At 38.1% G+C, this 26,299-nt stretch overlaps 6 non-coding genes across 6 annotated transcripts; all 6 read left to right on the forward strand.

The window, feature by feature from the left end:
• Positions 1-1,871: 1,871 nt before the first annotated feature.
• On the forward strand, positions 1,872-3,860 carry LOC116803043. The gene has a single exon (XR_004363333.1). It is a non-coding gene; the product is annotated as a small subunit ribosomal RNA (ribosomal RNA).
• A 687-nt stretch (positions 3,861-4,547) lies between these two features.
• LOC116803039 lies at positions 4,548-4,726 on the forward strand. Its single transcript, XR_004363329.1, has one exon. It is a non-coding gene; the product is annotated as a 5.8S ribosomal RNA (ribosomal RNA).
• Positions 4,727-5,120: 394 nt separating this feature from the next.
• LOC116803044 lies at positions 5,121-9,035 on the forward strand. Its single transcript, XR_004363334.1, has one exon. It is a non-coding gene; the product is annotated as a large subunit ribosomal RNA (ribosomal RNA).
• Positions 9,036-18,174: 9,139 nt separating this feature from the next.
• LOC116803042 lies at positions 18,175-20,166 on the forward strand. Its single transcript, XR_004363332.1, has one exon. It is a non-coding gene; the product is annotated as a small subunit ribosomal RNA (ribosomal RNA).
• Positions 20,167-20,849: 683 nt separating this feature from the next.
• On the forward strand, positions 20,850-21,028 carry LOC116803041. The gene has a single exon (XR_004363331.1). It is a non-coding gene; the product is annotated as a 5.8S ribosomal RNA (ribosomal RNA).
• Positions 21,029-21,416: 388 nt separating this feature from the next.
• LOC116803040 lies at positions 21,417-25,340 on the forward strand. Its single transcript, XR_004363330.1, has one exon. It is a non-coding gene; the product is annotated as a large subunit ribosomal RNA (ribosomal RNA).
• Positions 25,341-26,299: the final 959 nt, after the last annotated feature.

Raw genomic sequence — 26,299 nt, forward strand, 5'->3', positions numbered from 1 at the left:
ACGACAGAGGGTTCAAAACTACTATAGGTAGGCAGTGGTTGCCGACCTCTCATATTGTTCAGAACTTATGTATTCATATGATTTTGGCAATTTATTGAGTAAATTAAATAATAATACATATGAAAATGATTAATTATTATATGTATAAGGGAAAATGCTGAAATATTCCATATCTCTTAGTATTATAGAGAAAGCCAGTTTAAGTGAGAGGGTATATGTAGTGTACGACGGATTACGACAGAGGGTTTCAAAAACTACTATAGTAGGCAGTGGTTGCCGACTCTCAATTGTTAAAACTTATGTATTCATATATTTGATTCAATGGCAATTGTATGAGTAAATTAAATAATATACATATGAAAATGATTAATTATTATATGTATAGGGAAAAAATGCTGAAATATTCCACATTCTCTTAGTATTATAGAGAAAATCCATTATAGTGAGAGGGTATAGTAGTGTAAACGCCGGAATTACGACAGAGGGTTCAAAAACTACTATAGGTAGGCAGTGGTTGCCGACCTCTCATATTGTTCAAAACTTATGTATTCATATGATTTTGGCAATTATATGATTAAATTAAATAATATACATATGAAAATGGTTAATTATTATATGTATATGGGAAAAAATGCTGAGATATTCCCATATTCTCTTAGTATTATAGAGAAAAGCCATTATAGTGAGAGGGTATAGTAGTGTAAACGACCGGAATTACGACAGAGGGTTCAAAAACTACTATAGGTAGGCAGTGGTTGCCGACTCTCATATTGTTCAAAACTTATGTATTCATATGAATTTGGCAATTATATGAGTAAATTAAATAATAAACATATAAAATTAATATTTATTATATGTATAAAAAAAAAATAATCATATTATATATGAATAATGGAAAAAAAATGAAATGTTCCTATAATCTCTTAATATATAAGAGAATAGACCGTATGTTGGGTGGCAAACGGAATTGAAAATACCCGCTTTGAGGACAGCGGGTTCAAAAACTACTATAGGTAGGCAGTGGTTGCCGACTCCGCATTATTCGAAATATTTATTTCGGATTATGTTTATATTGGTTACATAAAATAAAGTATATTATTATCCGTACAAATTTGTTTCTCAGTTCTATAGAACACGGGACTTGGCTCCGCGGATAATAGGAATATACGCTTTTTAGATAATATCGTTGAAACAAAAGTCAAGTTTCTATTATATATAGAATAACAAATCGTTTCCATATATTATCGTTAATTTTTGGAGGCAGGCAAATATTAATTTATTACCTGCCGTATAGTTGGATTATTATATCGTTACGGTATAATACAAATATGGATTCTTATGAAAGAAATATAAAATTATATATTAAATGTGGAAATATTATCATATGCGCTTGGTTTTATGTTATATATTACCAGAGAGATATATGAAAAGAGATAAATTTTAAATTTATCTTCAAAATGCAAATGATTTAACTTAATATTTATATTGGTTAAACAAAAATTGTACATGTGTGGATACAATAATTATGTATGTTGGAAATAAAATGATATTTTATAATGAAATATGTATATATAAAAAGATAAAATTATAGAAACTATATATTACAATAATTATATGAAATTCTTGTTATATTGGTAAAACAAGTATAAATTAAAATGAAATATGGATTACGAATGCTATATAAAAATGGCCGTAATCGAATAGATTTTTTACTTATATTTATATATTTAAAATTTTACCCAAAGGCGAAATATTGAATTTTATTCAATATAATAAAAATCATGGAATTATATAAAGTGAAAATCTATATATCTATTATATTGCTTATTTCGATTCAAAAAAATATGAATGGAATATGAAGGAAAAACATTATTCTGGTTGATCCTGCCAGTAGTTATATGCTTGTCTCAAAGATTAAGCCATGCATGTCTAAGTACACACGAATTAAAAGTGAAACCGCAAAAGGCTCATTATATCAGTTATGGTTCCTTAGATCGTTAACAGTTACTTGGATAACTGTGGTAATTCTAGAGCTAATACATGCAATTAAAACATGAACCTTATGGGACATGTGCTTTTATTAGGCTAAAACCAAGCGATCGCAAGATCGTTATATTGGTTGAACTCTAGATAACATGCAGATCGTATGGTCTTGTACGACGACAGATCTTTCAAATGTCTGCCCTATCACTTTTGATGGTAGTATCTAGGACTACCATGGTTGCAACGGGTAACGGGGAATCAGGGTTCGATTCCGGAGAGGGAGCCTGAGAAACGGCTACCACATCTAAGGAAGGCAGCAGGCGCGTAAATTACCCACTCCCAGCTCGGGGAGGTAGTGACGAAAAATAACAATACAGGACTCATATCCGAGGCCCTGTAATTGGAATGAGTACACTTTAAATCCTTTAACAAGGACAATTGGAGGCAAGTCTGGTGCCAGCAGCCGCGGTAATTCCAGCTCCAATAGCGTATATTAAAGTTGTTGCGGTTAAAACGTTCGTAGTTGAACTTGTGCTTCATACGGGTAGTACAACTTACAATTGTGGTTAGTACTATACCTTTATGTATGTAAGCGTATTACCGGTGGAGTTCTTATATGTGATTAAATACTTGTATTTTTTCATATGTTCCTCCTATTTAAAAACCTGCACTAGTGCTCTTAAACGAGTGTTATTGTGGGCCGGTACTATTACTTTGAACAAATTAGAGTGCTTAAAGCAGGCTTCAAATGCTGAATATTCTGTGCATGGGATAATGAAATAAGACCTCTGTTCTGCTTTCATTGGTTTTCAGATCAAGAGGTAATGATTAATAGAAGCAGTTTGGGGGCATTAGTATTACGACGCGAGAGGTGAAATTCTTGGACCGTCGTAAGACTAACTTAAGCGAAAGCATTTGCCAAAGATGTTTTCATTAATCAAGAACGAAAGTTAGAGGTTCGAAGGCGATCAGATACCGCCCTAGTTCTAACCATAAACGATGCCAGCTAGCAATTGGGTGTAGCTACTTTTATGGCTCTCTCAGTCGCTTCCCGGGAAACCAAAGCTTTTGGGCTCCGGGGGAAGTATGGTTGCAAAGCTGAAACTTAAAGGAATTGACGGAAGGGCACCACCAGGAGTGGAGCCTGCGGCTTAATTTGACTCAACACGGGAAAACTTACCAGGTCCGAACATAAGTGTGTAAGACAGATTGATAGCTCTTTCTCGAATCTATGGGTGGTGGTGCATGGCCGTTCTTAGTTCGTGGAGTGATTTGTCTGGTTAATTCCGATAACGAACGAGACTCAAATATATTAAATAGATATCTTCAGGATTATGGTGCTGAAGCTTATGTAGCCTTCATTCATGGTGGCAGTAAAATGTTTATTGTGTTTGAATGTGTTTATGTAAGTGGAGCCGTACCTGTTGGTTTGTCCCATTATAAGGACACTAGCTTCTTAAATGGACAAATTGCGTCTAGCAATAATGAGATTGAGCAATAACAGGTCTGTGATGCCCTTAGATGTCCTGGGCTGCACGCGCGCTACAATGAAAGTATCAACGTGTATTTCCTAGACCGAGAGGTCCGGGTAAACCGCTGAACCACTTTCATGCTTGGGATTGTGAACTGAAACTGTTCACATGAACTTGGAATTCCCAGTAAGTGTGAGTCATTAACTCGCATTGATTACGTCCTGCCCTTTGTACACACCGCCCGTCGCTACTACCGATTGAATTATTTAGTGAGGTCTCCGGACGTGATCACTGTGACGCCTTGCGTGTTACGGTTGTTTCGCAAAAGTTGACCGAACTTGATTATTTAGAGGAAGTAAAAGTCGTAACAAGGTTTCCGTAGGTGAACCTGCGGAAGGATCATTATTGTATAATATCCTTATCGTTAATAAATATTTGTTATAATACAAATAAATACAATTTACCAAAATAAAAATATTACAAAATGATTCCACGGAATCAAAAGTTAAAGTCAAAATAAAATGAAGATGGCTTTTATTTTATATGTGGGGCTTGGCAACCTCATAAAAAGACTTTAACATTATTAATGTTGCTGTGCGTATTTGTGGCAGTACTTACTACAACAACGGCGTTTCCTATAAAAACAAATTCTCGAAAATGGAAATCGAAGAAACTAAACTAAATTCGAAAGTAGAAGTCGAATTAAAATAAAAATAATTTTGAATGTGTGGTAATCAAAATAAGTGTGTGTGTATATGGACCATAATATACACGCGTTGCGAATATGTATTGTTCATCTATGTTATGAGCATACGTTGGCTAATGCAACAACCTAAAATATACAATGTTTGTACCTGTCATCCATCAGGTTAATGTTTTATATAAATTTTGCAGTATGTGTCACCCAAAATAGCAAACCATAACCAGATTATTATGATACATAATGCTTATATGAAACTAAGACATTTCGCAACATTTATTTTAGGTATAAAAATAAATTTATTGAAGGAATTGATATATGCCAGTAAAATGGTGTATTTTTAATTTCTTTCAATAAAAACAATATTGACATTATATAAAATTGAATTATAAAACTCTAAGCGGTGGATCACTCGGCTCATGGGTCGATGAAGAACGCAGCAAACTGTGCGTCATCGTGTGAACTGCAGGACACATGAACATCGACATTTTGAACGCATATCGCAGTCCATGCTGTTATGTACTTTAATTAATTTTATAGTGCTGCTTGGACTACATATGGTTGAGGGTTGTAAGACTATGCTAATTAAGTTGTTTATAAATTTTTTATAAGCATATGGTATATTATTGGATTAAATAATGATTTTATTCATAATATTAAAAAAGAAATGAAAAACATTATCTCACATTTGAATGTGAAAAACGAAGAGAAATATTTTCTTTTTCAATCAAATAATACTGAGAAATGTCTAGCATAAAAAATTGAAATATTTTTCATCTAGAATTGTCTCTTATTAATGATTCGGAAAAAGAAAAATCTTGGTTTTGTTATTATTCTTCGTTGGTTCGTTAAATGGATAAAAATGACTTTGCTTACAAGAACTATTGGAACTATTTATAACGAATTTAATTGATTGTTTTATCATTTATATATAAAGAATTTATGGCAAAATATAGTTATATATACAACCTCAACTCATATGGGACTACCCCTGAATTTAAGCATATTAATTAGGGGAGGAAAAGAAACTAACAAGGATTTTCTTAGTAGCGGCGAGCGAAAAGAAAACAGTTCAGCACTAAGTCACTTTGTCTATATGGCAAATGTGAGATGCAGTGTATGGAGCGTCAATATTCTAGTATGAGAAATTAATGATTTAAGTCCTTCTTAAATGAGGCCATTTACCCATAGAGGGTGCCAGGCCCGTATAACGTTAATGATTGCTAGATGATGTTTCCAAAGAGTCGTGTTGCTTGATAGTGCAGCACTAAGTGGGTGGTAAACTCCATCTAAAACTAAATATAACCATGAGACCGATAGTAAACAAGTACCGTGAGGGAAAGTTGAAAAGAACTCTGAATAGAGAGTTAAACAGTACGTGAAACTGCTTAGAGGTTAAGCCCGATGAACCTGAATAATCCGTTATGGAAAATTCATCATTAAAATTGTAATATTTAAATAATATTATTAAGAATAATGTGCATTTTTTCCATATAAGGACATTGTAATCTATTAGCATATCCCAAATTTATCATAAATATAACTTATAGTTTATTCCAATTAAATTGCTTGCATTTTAACACAGAATAAATGTTATTAATTTGATAAAGTGCTGATAGATTTATATTATTACAGAGCGTTAATTTTTCGGAATTATATAATGGCATAATTATCATGATTTTGTGTTTATTATATGCTCTTGTATGATTAACAATGCGAAAGATTCAGGATACCTTCGGGACCCGTCTTGAAACACGGACCAAGGAGTCTAACATATGTGCAAGTTATTGGGATGTAAACCTAATAGCGTAATTAACTTGACTAATAATGGGATTAGTTTTTTAGCTATTTATAGCTAATTAACACAATCCCGGGGCGTTCTATATAGTTATGTATAATGTATATTTATATTATTTATGCCTCTAACTGGAACGTACCTTGAGCATATATGCTGTGACCCGAAAGATGGTGAACTATACTTGATCAGGTTGAAGTCAGGGGAAACCCTGATGGAAGACCGAAACAGTTCTGACGTGCAAATCGATTGTCAGAATTGAGTATAGGGGCGAAAGACCAATCGAACCATCTAGTAGCTGGTTCCTTCCGAAGTTTCCCTCAGGATAGCTGGTGCATTTTAATATTATATAAAATAATCTTATCTGGTAAAGCGAATGATTAGAGGCCTTAGGGTCGAAACGATCTTAACCTATTCTCAAACTTTAAATGGGTAAGAACCTTAACTTTCTTGATATGAAGTTCAAGGTTATGATATAATGTGCCCAGTGGGCCACTTTTGGTAAGCAGAACTGGCGCTGTGGGATGAACCAAACGTAATGTTACGGTGCCCAAATTAACAACTCATGCAGATACCATGAAAGGCGTTGGTTGCTTAAAACAGCAGGACGGTGATCATGGAAGTCGAAATCCGCTAAGGAGTGTGTAACAACTCACCTGCCGAAGCAACTAGCCCTTAAAATGGATGGCGCTTAAGTTGTATACCTATACATTACCGCTAAAGTAGATGATTTATATTACTTGTGATATAAATTTTGAAACTTTAGTGAGTAGGAAGGTACAATGGTATGCGTAGAAGTGTTTGGCGTAAGCCTGCATGGAGCTGCCATTGGTACAGATCTTGGTGGTAGTAGCAAATAATCGAATGAGACCTTGGAGGACTGAAGTGGAGAAGGGTTTCGTGTGAACAGTGGTTGATCACGAGTTAGTCGGTCCTAAGTTCAAGGCGAAAGCCGAAAATTTTCAAGTAAACAAAAATGCCTAACTATATAAACAAAGCGAATATAATACACTTGAATAATTTTGAACGAAAGGAATACGGTTCCAATTCCGTAACCTGTTGAGTATCCGTTTGTTATTAAATATGGGCCTCGTGCTCATCCTGGCAACAGGAACGACCATAAAGAAGCCGTCGAGAGATATCGGAAGAGTTTTCTTTTCTGTTTTATAGCCGTACTACCATGGAAGTCTTTCGCAGAGAGATATGGTAGATGGGCTAGAAGAGCATGACATATACTGTTGTGTCGATATTTTCTCCTCGGACCTTGAAAATTTATGGTGGGGACACGCAAACTTCTCAACAGGCCGTACCAATATCCGCAGCTGGTCTCCAAGGTGAAGAGTCTCTAGTCGATAGAATAATGTAGGTAAGGAAGTCGGCAAATTAGATCCGTAACTTCGGGATAAGGATTGGCTCTGAAGATTGAGATAGTCGGGCTTGATTGGGAAACAATAACATGGTTTATGTGCTCGTTCTGGGTAAATAGGAGTTTCTAGCATTTATTTAGTTACTTGTTCCCCGATAGTTTAGTTACGTAGCCAATTGTGGAACTTTCTTGCTAAAATTTTTAAGAATACTATTTGGGTTAAACCAATTAGTTCTTATCAATTATAACGATTATCAATTAACAATCAATTCAGAACTGGCACGGACTTGGGGAATCCGACTGTCTAATTAAAACAAAGCATTGTGATGGCCCTAGCGGTGTTGACACAATGTGATTTCTGCCCAGTGCTCTGAATGTCAAAGTGAAGAAATTCAAGTAAGCGCAGTAGCCAAATGCCTCGTCATCTAATTAGTGACGCGCATGAATGGATTAACGAGATTCCTACTGTCCCTATCTACTATCTAGCGAAACCACAGCCAAGGGAACGGGCTTGGAATAATTAGCGGGGAAAGAAGACCCTTTTGAGCTTGACTCTAATCTGGCAGTGTAAGGAGACATAAGAGGTGTAGAATAAGTGGGAGATATTAGACCTCGGTTTGGTATCGTCAATGAAATACCACTACTCTTATTGTTTCCTTACTTACTTGATTAAATGGAACGTGTATCATTTCCTAGCCATTATACGGATATATTTATTATATCTTATGGTATTGGTTTTGATGCAAGCTTCTTGATCAAAGTATCACGAGTTTGTTATATAATCGCAAACAAATTCTTTAATAAAACGATGCATTTATGTATTTTTGATTTGAAAATTTGGTATAACTCCAATTACTCAGGTATGATCCAATTCAAGGACATTGCCAGGTAGGGAGTTTGACTGGGGCGGTACATCTCTCAAATAATAACGGAGGTGTCCCAAGGCCAGCTCAGTGCGGACAGAAACCACACATAGAGCAAAAGGGCAAATGCTGACTTGATCTCGGTGTTCAGTACACACAGGGACAGCAAAAGCTCGGCCTATCGATCCTTTTGGTTTAAAGAGTTTTTAACAAGAGGTGTCAGAAAAGTTACCATAGGGATAACTGGCTTGTGGCGGCCAAGCGTTCATAGCGACGTCGCTTTTGATCCTTCGATGTCGGCTCTTCCTATCATTGTGAAGCAAAATTCACCAAGCGTTGGATTGTTCACCCATGCAAGGGAACGTGAGCTGGGTTTAGACCGTCGTGAGACAGGTTAGTTTTACCCTACTAATGACAAAACGTTGTTGCGACAGCATTCCTGCGTAGTACGAGAGGAACCGCAGGTACGGACCAATGGCACAATACTTGTTCGAGCGAACAGTGGTATGACGCTACGTCCGTTGGATTATGCCTGAACGCCTCTAAGGTCGTATCCGTGCTGGACTGCAATGATAAATAAGGGGCAATTTGCATTGTATGGCTTCTAAACCATTTAAAGTTTATAATTTATTTATAAACGACAATGGATGTGATGCCAATGTAATTTGTAACATAGTAAATTAGGAGGATCTTCGATCACCTGATGCCGCGCTAGTTACATATAAAGCATTATTTAATACAATGACAAAGCCTAGAATCAATTGTAAACGACTTTTGTAACAGGCAAGGTGTTGTAAGTGGTTGAGCAGCTGCCATACTGCGATCCACTGAAGCTATCCTTTGCTTGATGATTCGATAAATAAATGATTTTTCCTGTAGCCAAACACCTCGTCATCAATTTAGTGACGCATATGATATTGTCCCTATCATATAATTAATATAAAGACTTTAATGGATTGTGTCAAGTTGCCAAACACCTCGTCATCAATTTAGTGACGCATATGATATTGTCCCTATCATATAATTAATATAAAGACTTTAATGAATTGTGTCAAGTTGCCAAACACCTCGTCATCAATTTAGTGACGCATATGATATTGTCCCTATCATATAATTTTGATATAAAGACTTTAAAGAATTGTATCAAGTTGCCAAACACCTCGTCATCAATTTAGTGACGCATATGATATTGTCCCTATCATATAATTAATATACAGACTTTAATGAATTGTGTCAAGTTGCCAAACACCTCGTCATCAATTTAGTTTTTTTTTTTTTTTTTTTCTTTAGCGTGCGTTTATTTATTTAAAATCTGTCCTAGTGGACAATAATTAAATGGTTTTGCGGGGAACATTAGCTTAAGGATACTATTGTACATTATTTGTGGCGGTTATATTGTTGTCTATTGTTGTGGAAGATCGAGAGGGTGTCTCCTCATGAGACGTCTGCTTGTTTGCTATTGTCTAACAGTTGGTGGCGAGTGGTTAGGGGTTTTCGAGCCTTTTCAGGTATCTCTCGCTGAGCCTGGAGATTTCATCAGCGACTTGTGGGATTCCAATTCCCTATGTATGGCGACATTCTCGTGGTAGGATGCGCATTACAGGCAATTCTCAAGCACCTATTCTGGAACCGCTGTATACGCAGGCGATTCGTGTGCTTGCCGTGCCCCATAGCTGTATCCCGTAGGTCCAGATGGCTGAGAATTGCCTTGTACACCAGGATTTGTGGTTCTGCCTTAGCTGGACCCTCTCCCAATAAGCCAATGCATCTGCCTCAGACGCGCATCGGCCTGTATGCGTTTGCTGACGATGTGGGACGCCAAGTGAGCCTGCGTCCAGGGTAAGTCCTAGGTACTTGGGTGCGGGTGCGTTGGGAATGATGACTCCGTTTAGCCTGACCGGTGGGCAGTCTCCTCTCCTTAGTGCAAATTTGTTTGGGTAGATTTTTCCGCGTTCACTACGATGTTCCACCTGCTGAGCCAGGATGTAGCGCGTCCATTTGCCTTGGATTGTTTCGGAGGCTTCTCGTGGTCGGATGAGGAGGCGAGGAAAGCCGTGTCATCTGCATAAGTCGCTATAGTTAGGTTCCTGGAGGGGATTATGGGAAGGTCTGCGGTGTAAAGGGGTACAGTATTGGTCCGAGCACACTGCCTTGCGGAACTCCAGCTCTGATCAGTCTGGGTAGGCTTATTGCACTTCCGCATCTGACTTGGAATGCTCTTCCCTCAGTGTAGGATTTGAGGAGGGTAAAATGGGGCTTGGGAGTAGGATTTGAGTTTATGGAGGAGTCCAGGATGCCAAACTCTGTCGAATGCCTGCTTCACGTCGAGCATTACAGCGCAGCAGTATTTCTTTTGCTCGAATGCCTCGAGGATCCGTTCGACTAGCCGGTGGCATTGCTCTGGTGTTCCGTGGAGCGCCTGAAGCCAAACTGGTGATCGGGGATCAAACCAGCCTCATCCAGTACTGGCAATACTCTGCGCAAAAATACTCTTTCGAGTATTTTGGAGAGGATTGCCAGCAAACTAATCGGACGATAGGAGGCGAGATTGGCTTCAGGCTTACCAGGCTTGAGGAGGACAATAACCTCTGCTCTTTTCCACTCTTCCGGGAAGTACCCTAGCCGGAAGCAGCTGTTGTAAATGCTGGCCAGCATTTGTGTGCAGCGGATGGGAGCATTTTAGGGCCGCCGCATCTATACGATCCAGCCTGGAGATTTGTGTTCTTCAGTAGAGCAATCTCCTGCGCAACTTCCTCAGGGTCGACTGGTTCCAACGGGGGACCGGAGAGCTTGGGCTATTGAGAAACCGGCTGTTTCAGCATGTTCTTCGGCAGTGCAGCAGTCGAACGGAGAGAAGGCGTTGTAAAGGTGTTCGGCGAAAGCTTCTGCTCTTTCAGCATCCGAAAGGCACCAGGATCCATCTGCTTGCGCACTGCGGAAACCTTTTTGGCTGGTCGTTTAATGTGGCGGGTGACGTTCCACAGATTGTGGTCTGGGTCCCCGGGAGAGAGTTCCTCGAGGAATCTGAGGAAGGAGTCCTGGCGTAGGCTGGAGATCTTGTCCTTCAACTCCTTTGTGGCGTGATTGAGCGCTGTTTTGTCTCTTGGATTGCGCGTCAAGAACCAAACTCTCCTGAGACGCCTCTTCTCAGTCACGAGTGCCGCAATTTCCGGGGACCAGAGGTGGAGGTCCCTGCTAGGTGTTCTCGCAGTCTTTGTGGCGGTGGGCTTGCGAATTCCGCAGCGTTTTGCATCTGCCTGGTGAGATTCCCGATAGCTTCATCAATGTTCCTGGGTGTGTTGAGGATGGGTTCGGATTGACGGTGGAGAGCATCCAGGACGCGAACTTGGCGGCGTCGGTATATTTTCCAGTGAGCCTTCTGAGCGGGTTTCCTGAGGACTGGCGTGTTGATTAGCACGTTTATTGCACAGTGTCTGACAGGAGATCAGCATTTGTTGTGCAGCTGATCTTCGCATGCCCTATGCCTTTCGACACAGCAAAGTCCAGTAGGTCTGGAGTCTTGAGGGGATTCGTTGGCCAGTGAGTGGGCTCGCCATGGAGTGGCAGTCCAGTCGGTGGCGTTGCAGGTACCCAAACAGAGTTTTCCCTTTGGGGTTGTTGGCGCGCGATCCCCACCAAGAATGTTTGGCGTTATAATCTCCAGCTGCTATGAAGCGGGCCCAAAATGCTCGAAGAACTCACTGAGGTGAGATGCTGTTATGCGGTATCTGGGGGGAAAGTAGACCGCTCCAATGTCTAAATCTCCTTGCGGGCTGACAATCCTGATGACAGGACATTGTGCCCAGTCTTGCTGAAACGCGGGCAGCTCTAGGTATTGAATACCGCTCCTGATGAGGATGGCTGCTCCACCGCGTGCTCTGCCAGAAGGATGGTCTGCATGGATGAGGTCATATCCGCTGATATTAAAGTGGGATCTGGGGAGAAGTGGGTTTCGGCTACGAGTAGATATCGATCTGGTGGTCTTCAGATGGTGCTCGACTATGGCCTTGCTGTTCTGCAGGCCGTTCGCATTCCAGACGACTAGGTGGAGCTTTAGTTGCATGACTTGCTGTTGAGAATGGTGCCACCAGCTGTGTCATCTGGGTGAACATGCGCTCCATCATCCTTTCCATCATTCCTTCCATGCGAGCGAACATCGCTTCTATCTGACCGGAGTGTGGGTTTCTGTTTGGTTTGGACTGGGGTTGTGGATTCTGCGGTGCTGCGTGCACTCCGTTGAGGGCGTCTCGGTAGCTCCTGCCAGAGGTGACGTTTGGTGATGCCACGGGCGGCGCCTTTTAGCATTAGCGACGGCCTTGTTTTCGGAGCAGCGAGTGCTTTGCCCTTTGTATGCAGGCATCCTTGAAAGACGCAGGATGGTCCGCCTGGCAGTGGAAGCAGCACGCTTTGTCGTCCTCCCTCTTCTCACATGCCCTCGATTCGTGAGGCCTCCACACTTTACACATCGGTATTCCAGGAAGCAGTAACGCTGTGTATGACCGAATCCTTGGCACCTGAAGCATTGAGGCACGTCGTTGAACTTCTGCGGCGGTTCAATGGTTACTACCGACCTGCAGATCCGCTTGACTTGGTAGACGTCTTTGTTGTTGCTGGAAGGCTCCAGGTGGCGAAGAATATTCCCAGCGGTTCTTTAGTTCTTCTGCCAATGGGATTGTGCAGATCTCTAACAGCGTGCCCTTGTCTGCGAAGGTCTTCAATGATTTCCTCACGATCGTGGAGTGGTGGAGTCCTTTGATGACAACCTTGTATGCACGTTCATCTTTCGGCTGGAAAGTCCGATGCCTCTTGTTTTGGGCCACAAGTTGGAGACGCAGAGCTGTATAGGACTCTTTGTCCGGCATCATGACACGTACGTTGTTGCCATTCACGGTCTTGTAGGTAAAATTTTCTTCGGGCCTACAAGAGTCGTGATCATCTTGACGAGTGCCGAGATGTTGGTCACATCGGGGATAAAAATCGGAGGTGGCTTGATGGTCTTCGGGTGGGCTTTGGTTTCTCGGGGTCTTGGGCTTGGAATCGTCTTTAGTCCGGTTCGTCATCAGAGCTCTCTTGGTCGTACTCGTCTTCTTCGGTCGAGAGTAAAGCGAAGGCGTTGTTGGCGAGCTTCTTGCGCAGAGCTGCGCTAGTGCTTGGCTTATCTTCCAGCTCCTCTCCCTGTGCTTTCTTGCCGGTTTTCGCTTTATCTCGCCCGGCTCTGTATGCGAGGTGCTTCCCTCGCTGCTGGAGCTGCTCTTGCGTGTTCTCAGAGCCTTTTTGCGTGGTGTTGTTCCAAGCTTGTGGGTGCGCGGGGGGCCTGCCAGTCCATCTTCTCCAAAGTTGATAAGGAGTGAGGAGGGGGGGGGGGGGAAGCTGGGCACCGTAAGCCGGTGAGCCAGGCAGCACGTGGCTGCTGCTTTGCAATTATACCGCTGCTTCGAGCACTGGGTTTTTTGCGCTGATAACACGCACACTCGGGTGTGCGATGGTGTTAGTGCGAACTACCGTTAGGTACGTTGGCTGGGCCAATCAAAACGCGCGACAAGATCACGCGACGCGAAGTGGCTGGGCACAAGTAACGGGACTTACAACTGTGAACAATTTGCTAACAATTTGCTAACAATTTGCTGTCGATCCGCAGGCACGTCTGCACTCGTCGAGTGTTCGATCGCGAATCAATTTAGTGACGCATATGATATTGTCCCTATCATATAATTAATATAAAGACTTTAATGGATTGTGTCAAGTTGCCAAACACCTCGTCATCAATTTAGTGACGCATATGATATTGTCCCTATCATATAATTAATATAAAGACTTTAATGAATTGTGTCAAGTTGCCAAACACCTCGTCATCAATTTAGTGACGCATATGATATTGTCCTTATCATATAATTTTGATATAAAGACTTTAAAGAATTGTATCAAGTTGCCAAACACCTCGTCATCAATTTAGTGACGCATATGATATTGTCCCTATCATATAATTAATATAAAGACTTTAATGGATTGTGTCAAGTTGCCAAACACCTCGTCATCAATTTAGTGACGCATATGATATTGTCCTTATCATATAATTTTGATATAAAGACTTTAAAGAATTGTATCAAGTTGCCAAACACCTCGTCATCAATTTAGTGACGCATATGATATTGTCCCTATCATATAATTAATATACAGACTTTAATGAATTGTGTCAAGTTGCCAAACACCTCGTCATCAATTTAGTGACGCATATGATATTGTCCCTATCATATAATTTTTGATATATAGACTTTAAAGAATTGTATCAAGTTGCCAAACACCTCGTCATCAATTTAGTGACGCATATGATATTGTCCCTATCATATAATTAATATAAAGACTTTAATGGATTGTGTCAAGTTGCCAAACACCTCGTCATCAATTTAGTGACGCATATGATATTGTCCTTATTATATAATTTTTGATATAAAGACTTTAAAGAATTGTATCAAGTTGCCAAACACCTCGTCATCAATTTAGTGACGCATATGATATTGTCCCTATCATATAATTAATATACAGACTCTAATGAATTGTGTCAAGTTGCCAAACACCTCGTCATCAATTTAGTGACGCATATGATATTGTCCCTATCATATAATTTTTGATATAAAGACTTTAAAGAATTGTATCAAGTTGCCAAACACCTCGTCATCAATTTAGTGACGCATATGATATTGTCCCTTTCATATAATTAATATAAAGACTTTAATGGATTGTGTCAAGTTGCCAAACACCTCGTCATCAACTACTATATTATGGTTGCGCCGACCTCTCATATTGTATTCTCTTATGTGTTCATAGGATTTTGACAATTATACGAGTAAATTAAATAATATACATATGAAAATGATTAATTATTATATGTATAAGGGAAAAAAATGATGAAATATTCCCATATTATCTTAGTATTATAGAGGAAAGACCGTTGCCGACCTCTGATATTGTTCAAACTTATGTATTTATATGATTTTGGCAATTATATGAGTAAATTAAAAAATATACATATGAAAATGGTTAATTATTATATGTATATGGGAAAAAATGCTAAGATATTCCCATATTCTCTTAGTATTATAGAGAAAAGCCATTTAAGTGAGAGGGTATAGTAGTGTAAACGACCGGAATTACGACAGAGGGTTCAAAAACTACTATAGGTAGGCAGTGGTTGCCGACCTCTCATATTGTTCAAAACTTATGTATTCATATGATTTGGCAATTGTATGAGTAAATTAAATAATATACATATGAAAATGATTAATTATTATATGTATAAGGGAAAAAATGCTGAAATATTCCCACATTCTCTTAGTATTATAGAGAAAATCCATTATAGTGAGAGGGTATAGTAGTGTAAACGACCGGAATTACGACAGAGGGTTCAAAAACTACTATAGGTAGGCAGTGGTTGCCGACCTCTCATATTGTTCAAAACTTATGTATTCATATGATTTTGGCAATTATATGATTAAATTAAATAATATACATATGAAAATGGTTAATTATTATATGTATATGGGAAAAAATGCAGAGATATTCCCATATTCTCTTAGTATTATAGAGAAAAGCCATTTAAGTGAGAGGGTATAGTAGTGTAAACGACCGGAATTACGACAGAGGGTTCAAAAACTACTATAGGTAGGCAGTGGTTGCCGACCTCTCATATTGTTCAAAACTTATGTATTCATATGATTTTGGCAATTGTATGAGTAAATTAAATAATATACATACGAAAATGATTAATTATTATATGTATATGGGAAAAAATGCAGAGATATTCCCATATTCTCTTAGTATTATAGAGAAAAGCCATTTAAGTGAGAGGGTATAGTAGTGTAAACCACCGGAATTACGACAGAGGGTTCAAAAACTACTATAGGTAGGCAGTGGTTGCCGACCTCTCATATTGTTCAAAACTTATGTATTCATATGATTTTGGCAATTGTATGAGTAAATTAAATAATATACATATGAAAATGATTAATTATTATATGTATAAGGGAAAAAATGCTGAAATATTCCCACATTCTCTTAGTATTATAGAGAAAATCCATTATAGTGAGAGGGTATAGTAGTGTAAACGACCGGAATTACGACAGAGGGTTCAAAAACTACTATAGGTAGGCAGTGGTTGCCGACCTCTCATATTGTTCAAAACTTATGTATTCATATGATTTTGGCAATTATATGATTAAATTAAATAATATACATATGAAAATGGTTAATTATTATATGTATATGGGAAAAAATGCTGAGATATTCCCATATTCTCTTAGTATTATAGAGAAAAGCCATTTAAGTGAGAGGGTATAGTAGTGTAAACGACCGGAATTACGACAGAGGGTTCAAAAACTACTATAGTAGGCAGTGGTTGCCGACCTCTCATATTGTTCAAAACTTATGTATTCATATGATTTTGGCAATTGTATGAGTAAATTAAATAATATACATATGAAAATGATTAATTATTATATGTATAGGGAAAAAATGCTGAAATATTCCCACATTCTCTTAGTATTATAGAGAAAATCCATTATAGTGAGAGGGTATAGTAGTGTAAACGACCGGAATTACGACAGAGGGTTCAAAAACTACTATAGGTAGGCAGTGGTTGCCGACCTCTCATATTGTTCAAAACTTATGTATTCATATGATTTTGGCAATTATATGATTAAATTAAATAATATACATATGAAAATGGTTAATTATTATATGTATATGGGAAAAAATGCTGAGATATTCCCATATTCTCTTAGTATTATAGAGAAAAGCCATTATAGTGAGAGGGTATAGTAGTGTAAACGACCGGAATTACGACAGAGGGTTCAAAAACTACTATAGGTAGGCAGTGGTTGCCGACCTCTCATATTGTTCAAAACTTATGTATTCATATGAATTTGGCAATTATATGAGTAAATTAAATAATAAACATATAAAAATTAATATTTATTATATGTATAAAAAAAAAAATAATCATATTATATATGAATAATGGAAAAAAAATGAAATGTTCCTATAATCTCTTAATATATAAGAGAATAGACCGTATGTTGGATGGCAAACGGAATTGAAAATACCCGCTTTGAGGACAGCGGGTTCAAAAACTACTATAGGTAGGCAGTGGTTGCCGACCTCCCGCATTATTCGAAATATTTATTTCGGATTATGTTTATATTGGTTACATAAAATAAAGTATATTATTATCCGTACAAATTTGTTTCTCAGTTCTATAGAACACGGGACTTGGCTCCGCGGATAATAGGAATATACGCTTTTAGATAATATCGTTGAAACAAAAGTCAAGTTTCTATTATATATAGAATAACAAATCGTTTCCATATATTATCGTTAATTTTGGAGGCAGGCAAATATTAATTTATTACCTGCCGTATAGTTGGATTATTATATCGTTACGGTATAATACAAATATGGATTCTTATGAAAGAAATATAAAATTATATATTAAATGTGGAAATATTATCATATGCGCTTGGTTTTATGTTATATATTACCAGAGAGATATATGAAAAGAGATAAATTTTAAATTTATCTTCAAAATGCAAATGATTTAACTTAATATTTATATTGGTTAAACAAAAATTGTACATGTGTGGATACAATAATTATGTATGTTGGAAATAAAATGATATTTTATAATGAAATATGTATATATAAAAAGATAAAATTATAGAAACATATATATTACAATAATTATATGAAATTCTTGTTATATTGGTAAAACAAGTATAAATTAAAAATGAAAATATGGATTACGAATGCTATATAAAAATGGCCGTAATCGAATAGATTTTTTACTTATATTTATATATTTAAAATTTTACCCAAAGGCGAAATATTGAATTTTATTCAATATAATAAAAATCATGGAATTATATAAAGTGAAAAATCTATATATCTATTATATTGCTTATTTCGATTCAAAAAATATGAATGGAATATGAAGGAAAAACATTATTCTGGTTGATCCTGCCAGTAGTTATATGCTTGTCTCAAAGATTAAGCCATGCATGTCTAAGTACACACGAATTAAAAGTGAAACCGCAAAAGGCTCATTATATCAGTTATGGTTCCTTAGATCGTTAACAGTTACTTGGATAACTGTGGTAATTCTAGAGCTAATACATGCAATTAAAACATGAACCTTATGGACATGTGCTTTTATTAGGCTAAAACCAAGCGATCGCAAGATCGTTATATTGGTTGAACTCTAGATAACATGCAGATCGTATGGTCTTGTACCGACGACAGATCTTTCAAATGTCTGCCCTATCAACTTTTGATGGTAGTATCTAGGACTACCATGGTTGCAACGGGTAACGGGGAATCAGGGTTCGATTCCGGAGAGGGAGCCTGAGAAACGGCTACCACATCTAAGGAAGGCAGCAGGCGCGTAAATTACCCACTCCCAGCTCGGGGAGGTAGTGACGAAAAATAACAATACAGGACTCATATCCGAGGCCCTGTAATTGGAATGAGTACACTTTAAATCCTTTAACAAGGACCAATTGGAGGGCAAGTCTGGTGCCAGCAGCCGCGGTAATTCCAGCTCCAATAGCGTATATTAAAGTTGTTGCGGTTAAAACGTTCGTAGTTGAACTTGTGCTTCATACGGGTAGTACAACTTACAATTGTGGTTAGTACTATACCTTTATGTATGTAAGCGTATTACCGGTGGAGTTCTTATATGTGATTAAATACTTGTATTTTTTCATATGTTCCTCCTATTTAAAAACCTGCACTAGTGCTCTTAAACGAGTGTTATTGTGGGCCGGTACTATTACTTTGAACAAATTAGAGTGCTTAAAGCAGGCTTCAAATGCCTGAATATTCTGTGCATGGGATAATGAAATAAGACCTCTGTTCTGCTTTCATTGGTTTTCAGATCAAGAGGTAATGATTAATAGAAGCAGTTTGGGGGCATTAGTATTACGACGCGAGAGGTGAAATTCTTGGACCGTCGTAAGACTAACTTAAGCGAAAGCATTTGCCAAAGATGTTTTCATTAATCAAGAACGAAAGTTAGAGGTTCGAAGGCGATCAGATACCGCCCTAGTTCTAACCATAAACGATGCCAGCTAGCAATTGGTGTAGCTACTTTTATGGCTCTCTCAGTCGCTTCCCGGGAAACCAAAGCTTTTGGGCTCCGGGGGAAGTATGGTTGCAAAGCTGAAACTTAAAGGAATTGACGGAAGGGCACCACCAGGAGTGGAGCCTGCGGCTTAATTTGACTCAACACGGGAAAACTTACCAGGTCCGAACATAAGTGTGTAAGACAGATTGATAGCTCTTTCTCGAATCTATGGGTGGTGGTGCATGGCCGTTCTTAGTTCGTGGATGATTTGTCTGGTTAATTCCGATAACGAACGAGACTCAAATATATTAAATAGATATCTTCAGGATTATGGTGCTGAAGCTTATGTAGCCTTCATTCATGGTGGCAGTAAAATGTTTATTGTGTTTGAATGTGTTTATGTAAGTGGAGCCGTACCTGTTGGTTTGTCCCATTATAAGGACACTAGCTTCTTAAATGGACAAATTGCGTCTAGCAATAATGAGATTGAGCAATAACAGGTCTGTGATGCCCTTAGATGTCCTGGGCTGCACGCGCGCTACAATGAAAGTATCAACGTGTATTTCCTAGACCGAGAGGTCCGGGTAAACCGCTGAACCACTTTCATGCTTGGGATTGTGAACTGAAACTGTTCACATGAACTTGGAATTCCCAGTAAGTGTGAGTCATTAACTCGCATTGATTACGTCCCTGCCCTTTGTACACACCGCCCGTCGCTACTACCGATTGAATTATTTAGTGAGGTCTCCGGACGTGATCACTGTGACGCCTTGCGTGTTACGGTTGTTTCGCAAAAGTTGACCGAACTTGATTATTTAGAGGAAGTAAAAGTCGTAACAAGGTTTCCGTAGGTGAACCTGCGGAAGGATCATTATTGTATAATATCCTTATCGTTAATAAATATTTGTTATAATACAAATAAATACAATTTACCAAAATAAAAATATTACAAAATGATTCCACGGAATCAAAGTTAAAGTCAAAATAAAATGAAGATGGCTTTTATTTTATATGTGGGGCTTGGCAACCTCATAAAAAGACTTTAACATTATTAATGTTGCTGTGCGTATTTGTGGCAGTACTTACTACAACAACGGCGTTTCCTATAAAAACAAATTCTCGAAAATGGAAATCGAAGAAACTAAACTAAATTCGAAAGTAGAAGTCGAATTAAAATAAAAATAATTTTGAATGTGTGGTAATCAAAATAAGTGTGTGTGTATATGGACCATAATATACACGCGTTGCGAATATGTATTGTTCATCTATGTTATGAGCATACGTTGGCTAATGCAACAACCTAAAATATACAATGTTTGTACCTGTCATCCATCAGGTTAATGTTTTATATAAATTTTGCAGTATGTGTCACCCAAAATAGCAAACCATAACCAGATTATTATGATACATAATGCTTATATGAAACTAAGACATTTCGCAACATTTATTTTAGTATAAAAATAATTTATTGAAGGAATTGATATATGCCAGTAAAATGGTGTATTTTTAATTTCTTTCAATAAAAACAATATTGACATTATATAAATTGAATTATAAAACTCTAAGCGGTGGATCACTCGGCTCATGGGTCGATGAAGAACGCAGCAAACTGTGCGTCATCGTGTGAACTGCAGGACACATGAACATCGACATTTTGAACGCATATCGCAGTCCATGCTGTTATGTACTTTAATTAATTTTATAGTGCTGCTTGGACTACATATGGTTGAGGGTTGTAAGACTATGCTAATTAAGTTGTTTATAAATTTTTTATAAGCATATGGTATATTATTGGATTAAATAATGATTTTATTCATATATTAAAAAGAAATGAAAAACATTATCTCACATTTGAATGTGAAAAACGAAGAGAAATATTTTTCTTTTTCAATCAAATAATACTGAGAAATGTCTAGCATAAAAAATTGAAATATTTTTCATCTAGAATTGTCTCTTATTAATGATCGGAAAAGAAAATCTTGGTTTGTTATTATCTTCGTTGGTTCGTTAAATGGATAAAAATGACTTTGCTTACAAGAACTATTGGAACTATTTATAACGAATTTAATTGATTGTTTTATCATTTATATATAAAGAATTTATGGCAAAATATAGTTATATATACAACCTCAACTCATATGGACTACCCCTGAATTTAAGCATATTAATTAGGGGAGGAAAAGAAACTAACAAGGATTTTCTAGTAGCGGCGAGCGAAAGAAAACAGTTCAGCACTAAGTCACTTTGTCTATATGGCAAATGTGAGATGCAGTGTATGGAGCGTCAATATTCTAGTATGAGAAATTAATGATTTAAGTCCTTCTTAAATGAGGCCATTTACCCATAGAGGGTGCCAGGCCCGTATAACGTTAATGATTGCTAGATGATGTTTCCAAAGAGTCGTGTTGCTTGATAGTGCAGCACTAAGTGGGTGGTAAACTCCATCTAAAACTAAATATAACCATGAGACCGATAGTAACAGTACCGTGAGGGAAAGTTGAAAGAACTCTGAATAGAGAGTTAAACAGTACGTGAAATGCTTAGAGGTTAAGCCCGATGAACCTGAATATCCGTTATGGAAATTCATCATTAAATTGTAATATTTAAATAATATTATTAAGAATAATGTGCATTTTTTCCATATAAGGACATTGTAATCTATTAGCATATCCCAAATTTATCATAAAATATAACTTATAGTTTATTCCAATTAAATTGCTTGCATTTTAACACAGAATAAATGTTATTAATTTGATAAAGTGCTGATAGATTTATTTATTACAGAGCGTTAATTTTTCGGAATTATATAATGGCATAATTATCATTGATTTTTGTGTTTATTATATGCTCTTGTATGATTAACAATGCGAAAGATTCAGGATACCTTCGGGACCCGTCTTGAAACACGGACCAAGGAGTCTAACATATGTGCAAGTTATTGGGATGTAAACCTAATAGCGTAATTAACTTGACTAATAATGGATTAGTTTTTTAGCTATTTATAGCTAATTAACACAATCCCGGGGCGTTCTATATAGTTATGTATAATGTATATTTATATTATTTATGCCTCTAACTGGAACGTACCTTGAGCATATATGCTGTGACCCGAAAGATGGTGAACTATACTTGATCAGGTTGAAGTCAGGGGAACCCTGATGGAAGACCGAAACAGTTCTGACGTGCAAATCGATTGTCAGAATTGAGTATAGGGGCGAAAGACCAATCGAACCATCTAGTAGCTGGTTCCTTCCGAAGTTTCCCTCAGGATAGCTGGTGCATTTTAATATTATATAAAATATCTTATCTGGTAAAGCGAATGATTAGAGGCCTTAGGGTCGAAACGATCTTAACCTATTCTCAAACTTTAAATGGGTAAGAACTTAACTTTCTTGATATGAAGTTCAAGGTTATGATATAATGTGCCCAGTGGGCCACTTTTGGTAAGCAGAACTGGCGCCTGTGGGATGACCAAACGTAATGTTACGGTGCCCAATTACAACTCATGCAGATACCATGAAAGGGTTGGTTGCTTAAAACAGCAGGACGGTGATCATGGAAGTCGAAATCCGCTAAGGAGTGTGTAACAACTCACCTGCCGAAGCAACTAGCCCTTAAAATGGATGGCGCTTAGTTGTTACCTATACATTACCGCTAAAGTAGATGATTTATTTACTTGTGATATAAATTTTGAAACTTTAGTGAGTAGGAAGGTACAATGGTATGCGTAGAAGTGTTTGGCGTAAGCCTGCATGGAGCTTGCCATTGGTACAGATCTTGGTGGTAGTAGCAAATAATCGAATGAGACCTTGGAGGACTGAAGTGGAGAGGGTTTCGTGTGAACAGTGGTTGATCACGAGTTAGTCGGTCCTAAGTTCAAGGCGAAGCCGAAATTTTCAAGTAAAACAAAATGCCTAACTATATAACAAAGCGAATATAATACACTTGAATTTTGAACGAAAGGGAATACGGTTCCAATTCCGTAACCTGTTGAGTATCCGTTTGTTATTAAATATGGGCCTCGTGCTCATCCTGGCAACAGGAACGACCATAAAGAAGCCGTCGAGAGATATCGGAAGAGTTTTCTTTTCTGTTTTATAGCCGTACTACATGGAAGTCTTTCGCAGAGAGATATGGTAGATGGGCTAGAAGAGCATGACATATACTGTTGTGTCGATATTTTTCTCCTCGGACCTTGAAATTTATGGTGGGGACACGCAAACTTCTCAACAGGCCGTACCAATATCCGCAGCTGGTCTCAAGGTGAAGAGTCTCTAGTCGATAGAATAATGTAGGTAAGGGAAGTCGGCAAATTAGATCCGTAACTTCGGGATAAGATTGGCTCTGAAGATTGAGATAGTCGGGCTTGATTGGGAAACAATAACATGGTTTATGTGCTCGTTCTGGGTAAATAGAGTTTCTAGCATTTATGTTAGTTACTTGTTCCCGGATAGTTTAGTTACGTAGCCAATTGTGGAACTTTCTTGCTAAAATTTTTAAGAATACTATTTGGGTTAACCAATTAGTTCTTATCAATTATAACGATTATCAATTAACAATCAATTCAGAACTGGCACGGACTTGGGGAATCCGACTGTCTAATTAAAACAAAGCATTGTGATGGCCCTAGCGGGTGTTGACACCAATGTGATTCTGCCCAGTGCTCTGAATGTCAAGTGAAGAAATTCAAGTAAGCGCGGGTCAACGGCGGGAGTAACTATGACTCTCTTAAGGTAGCCAAATGCCTCGTCATCTAATTAGTGACGCGCATGAATGGATTAACGAGATTCCTACTGTCCCTATCTACTATCTAGCGAAACCACAGCCAAGGAACGGGCTTGGAATAATTAGCGGGGAAAGAAGACCCTTTTGAGCTTGACTCTAATCTGGCAGTGTAAGGAGACATAAGAGGTGTAGAATAAGTGGGAGATATTAGACCTCGGTTTGGTATCGTCAATGAAATACCACTACTCTTATTGTTTCCTTACTTACTTGATTAAATGGAACGTGTATCATTTCCTACCATTATACGGATATATTATTATATCTTATGGTATTGGGTTTTGATGCAAGCTTCTTGATCAAAGTATCACGAGTTTGTTATATAATCGCAAACAAATTCTTTAATAAAACGATGCATTTATGTATTTTTGATTTGAAAATTTGGTATAACTCCAATTACTCAGGTATGATCCAATTCAAGGACATTGCCAGGTAGGGAGTTTGACTGGGGCGGTACATCTCTCAAATAATAACGGAGGTGTCCCAAGGCCAGCTCAGTGCGGACAGAAACCACACATAGAGCAAAAGGGCAAATGCTGACTTGATCTCGGTGTTCAGTACACACAGGGACAGCAAAAGCTCGGCCTATCGATCCTTTTGGTTTAAAGAGTTTTTAACAAGAGGTGTCAGAAAAGTTACCATAGGGATAACTGGCTTGTGGCGGCCAAGCGTTCATAGCGACGTCGCTTTTTGATCCTTCGATGTCGGCTCTTCCTATCATTGTGAAGCAAAATTCACCAAGCGTTGGATTGTTCACCCATGCAAGGGAACGTGAGCTGGGTTTAGACCGTCGTGAGACAGGTTAGTTTTACCCTACTAATGACAAAACGTTGTTGCGACAGCATTCCTGCGTAGTACGAGAGGAACCGCAGGTACGGACCAATGGCACAATACTTGTTCGAGCGAACAGTGGTATGACGCTACGTCCGTTGGATTATGCCTGAACGCCTCTAAGGTCGTATCCGTGCTGGACTGCAATGATAAATAAGGGCAATTTGCATTGTATGGCTTCTAAACCATTTAAAGTTTATAATTTATTTTATAAACGACAATGGATGTGATGCCAATGTAATTTGTAACATAGTAAATTAGGAGGATCTTCGATCACCTGATGCCGCGCTAGTTACATATAAAAGCATTATTTAATACAATGACAAAGCCTAGAATCAATTGTAAACGACTTTTGTAACAGGCAAGGTGTTGTAAGTGGTTGAGCAGCTGCCATACTGCGATCCACTGAAGCTTATCCTTTGCTTGATGATTCGATAAATAAATGATTTTTTCCTGTAGCCAAACACCTCTCATCAATTTAGTGACGCATATGATATTGTCCCTATCATATAATTAATATAAAGACTTTAAGATTGTGTCAAGTTGCCACACCTCGTCATCATTTAGTGACGCATATGAATTGTCCCTATCATATAATTAATATAAAGACTTTAATGAATTGTGTCAAGTTGCCAAACACCTCGTCATCAATTTAGTGACGCATATGATATTGTCCCTATCATATAATTTAATATAAAGACTTTAATGAATTGTGTCAAGTTGCCAAACACCTCGTCATCAATTTAGTGACGCATATGATATTGTCCTATCATATAATTTTATATACAGACTTTAAGAATGTGTCAAGTTGCCAAACACCTCGTCATCAATAGTGACGCATATGATATTGTCCTTATCATATAATTTTTGATTAAAGACTTTAAGAATTGATTCAAGTTGCCAAACACCTCGTCATCAATTTAGTTTTTTTTTTTTTTTTTTCTTTAGCGTGCGTTTATTTATTTAAAATCTGTCCTAGTGGACAATAATTAAATGGTTTTGCGGAGGAACATAGCTTAAGGATACTATTGTACATGTATTTGTGGCGGGTTTTATATGTGTTGTCTATTGTTGTGGAAGATCGAGAGGGTGTCTCCTCATGAGACGTCTGCTTTTGGCTATTGTCTAACAGGTTGGTGGCGAGGTGGTTAGGGGTTTTCGAGCCTTTTCAGGTATCTCTCGCTGAGCCTGGAGATTTCATCAGCGACTGTGGGATTCCAAGTTCCCTATGTATGGCGACATTCTCGTGGAGGGATGCGCATTACAGGCAATTCTCAAGCACCTATATCTGGAACCGCTGTATACGCAGGCGATTCGTGTGGTTGCCGTTGCCCCATAGCTGTATCCCGTAGGTCCAGATGGCTGAGAATTGCCTTGTACACCAGGATTTGTGG

The sequence above is a fragment of the Drosophila sechellia genome, unplaced genomic scaffold, assembly GCF_004382195.2.
Source record: "Drosophila sechellia strain sech25 unplaced genomic scaffold, ASM438219v1 U_275, whole genome shotgun sequence".
In the NCBI taxonomy this organism is placed as follows: Eukaryota; Metazoa; Arthropoda; class Insecta; order Diptera; family Drosophilidae; genus Drosophila; species Drosophila sechellia.